The 3,246-nt window shown below is 44.2% G+C and overlaps 1 pseudogene; it reads right to left on the bottom strand.

The window, feature by feature from the left end:
• Positions 1-226: 226 nt before the first annotated feature.
• LOC110333480 lies at positions 227-2,547 on the bottom strand (annotated as a pseudogene).
• Between the last annotated feature and the right edge of the window lie 699 nt (positions 2,548-3,246).

Here is a 3,246-nt window from a genome sequence, read left to right on the forward strand (position 1 = left end):
AAAGGCAATTCCTGCCCCCCAGAAACATTCAACAGTGTCACTCAAATGCTGGATCAACCAAAACTTTTTACAATTAAAGATGGTAAAGACGCTGTAATCGCATCGCATATGGGAGTAGGGAGAAAAAACAAACAAAAAAACAAACAAACAAACAAAACCCAAACAACCAGGAACTGGATTCTTCAGAATCCAGACGAGAGGGGAGACAAGAAGGGAGCTGTGAGTGGGCTGAGGGGGAGAACAGGGTGGGACAAATCCTGCCCTTTTCAATTCCCTCTTTGCTTAGTGGTGGTCCAGTGTAGAACTCTGTAGCAGATCTGTGGGGGTTTTGCTGGGGGGTCTGAAGGCTGTCTGGAAGCCTGGGGGTGGAGAGTGGAAGCTGGAGGGATTTGAAGGAGGTGGGTAGGGGTTCCAACGGGCTCTGGGCAGAGGGATCTGTGTGCTGAAGGGGGGCGCTGTGATGGGTTTGTGACCAGGCAGCGCTAGGGCCCTCCATCTCTGTGAGGGCCTATAGGGATTTTAGCCAGTGTGGAGGATTGTAGTCTTGAATAGAATCTAAAGTGTTTCCTGAAGATGCAGGAATACCTGCTATGGGGATCCCTCCCAGACCTGTGTTGTGCTGTGGCGGGAGATTCAAGTCCAAGAAATTACTATTTGAGGTGGGGTTTGCTGTGTGGTTCAAGTGCATGATGCTATTGCGTGGAAAGGCCATCCAAGGACAGCGGGCTGCCTGGCCTGGAAAACCGAACGAATTATAAACTGCTCGGTGCTGCTGAAATTGAGGGAACCTCTGTGGTAAGACTGAAAAGGTACTATCAAGAGAGGTGGCGTTTGTAGGTGCAGCAGAACGCAGGAATCCAGAGCCTGGACCTTTGGCGGCTGTAGTGTGTGAGGAGGAGTTCTGAAGAGATGTGGGAGAAAGGGAAGGTTGATCTTGGACGGATAGTTCCTTCTCAATCAGGTCTGCTAAGGCTTTTCGAGTGACATCAAAGGGACCAAACCCCAAGACATCCTCTGGTTGTTTAGAAGAACCAAAGCCGAATGCTGCTTGCCAGTCTGTAGATGATGATACTGGGATAGTTTCTGATGTAAAGAGGCTCTGTGGTTCTGGAGCTGTAGGCCAATCACTGGGTGTCTGTGGAGAGCTGGGAAAAGGAGGAAGCCCACTTGGTATAGGGTTGGGGAGGCGAAAATTGTCTGAGAATAATGACTGTGATTCTGTTACTGCCCCTTCAAAAGGAGACCTTGCACTGTGATTGGATGAACGGATGGGGATGACAGGATTGGATTTTGATAAACCAGGTGGTGGTGAAGGCGCATCACTGTTAGAGATCTGTTGGAAATTATCACCATTCCCTATACTGAGAGAATCTGAAGGTTTGTCAATGGGGCTTTGTAATAGTGTCACTTTGTTCTTGTTCTTATCAGCTGAACCCGTAGATAGCTGAAGAAAATTGGGATTTAATTTATATAATTCTTGGAGGAGCTTCTGTTCATATTCTTGGTGCTTACCCAACTGCATTTCCTCTTTTGTGAAGCTGGCTGCCTCATCTCCCAGTTCATGTAGATACATGTAGTCAGGCGTTGGGCACTGCATGTTCTTTAAGAGATAACTGCAGTACTTTGTTGTGCCTAAAGATGCCTTTAGTGTCCTGCCACCTACTACCACATTGTTGACATACTGTGTTGCTCTGAGAGCATCTACTGACCAGATATACGTTACATAAGCACTGGCCCTCGGACCCTGTGAGCCTGCATAGGATGTGCTATTATTGATGACAACTTTATGTATTTTACCAAACTTCCCAAAATACTCCGGTCGTTTTAAAAACTTCTGGGTCTGCTAGGCGCCATGACAGACCTACAACAAACACAAAGTTTTTTTTTTTTTTGTACAACATGTACACTAGCCAAATGTTTTCGATTTTCTGAGATTTTCTGTTTTCTCTCATTTTGTTTCTTTTTTTTTTTTTTTCCTCGTTCTTTATCCTTTGCAATTCTTCCCGGGAAAGTGGTTTGTAAATGGCTGGGTCTACTGGATATGGCTTTCTACATGCAGGACAAAGCCCATTCTCATCAGTGCGAATGCGATGCCAACAAAATCGGCATAGCTGGTAGCCACAGGTGCAAGGGGAAAAGTTAATATCATCCATTTCCAAGGGCTCCATGCAAAGAGGGCATCCCACAGGGTCTTCCTTTGCATCCGGACTGCGAGACTTCTTCACGTTTATACGACAGCAGCGAGAGTTGATAATAATTTAAGGGAGAAGGTAATTCAGCACTGAGAGCTAAAATATAGAACTCTGAAGACCCGCCTGCCTTGCCTCGCTTTTCTCTTAGCCGACTCCATGCTTTGCCGAGAGTCCTCACAGGAGACCAATGAACGAGAGTCAGCGAAAAAACTCTTCAGACCCGGGCCTGACTGCTTCACTGAGTCCGACCTTTACGCTTGAGAGAGAGACTCTCAGCTTTCGATGGGCTCCACGGCTAGACGGGCCACCATCTTACATTAGGGAGACTCCTCTGGTCTCCACTGCGCAGGCGCATGCCGATCCTTTGAATATATTTTTTAATGATTCATTTTTAATATTTTATGCTCTTTTACTATGCTTAATTCTCAAGAAATATTTTGTATGTTTTGAAACAATTTAGTATTCAACATTAGATATAGGATCCTTTGTTTTGGATGGTATTATATATTCATTAATGATATTAGGGTATGAAAGGATATGAATATAAAGCTGAAAAAATTTTATGTATTATTTGATTTTTAAAATATGTAGTATTATTAAAATGTTTGATGTATAAAATGCATTTAAATTACAAAAAATTTATGAAGAAAAAGGTTAAGCTAAAAATCACCTTTTGCATTGTAAAGGATTTTATTTCTCCACTACATCTGAGTTTTGTTTTGCTTTTGTTGTTTTATGATCTTTGCGTTTTTCATTATGACATCTCTGCACCACAAGTCTAAGGGGGGATTCCTCTACACTTCTGTTTACTCTCCTGGTCTTGTTGATAATACACTGTTTGATTCAGGAGTTTCCAGGGCTACAGAATAGAGCTTAGAGCCCAGCAATGCCAGCTCTTTGCTTTTAACTAAAGTTCCTAGTGCAGCACTGACCTTAAGCCCTAGCCATGGGACCAGCCCCTCCCTCACATTGCACAAGAACACAAACTCCTACAAGCCGCAGCTTTGTCTCTCTTTGGCCACCTACCTCTATGCTGCTAGCCCCGTGTAATAGG

This window comes from Mus pahari, chromosome 15 (assembly GCF_900095145.1).
Source record: "Mus pahari chromosome 15, PAHARI_EIJ_v1.1, whole genome shotgun sequence".
Classification (NCBI taxonomy): domain Eukaryota; kingdom Metazoa; phylum Chordata; class Mammalia; order Rodentia; family Muridae; genus Mus; species Mus pahari.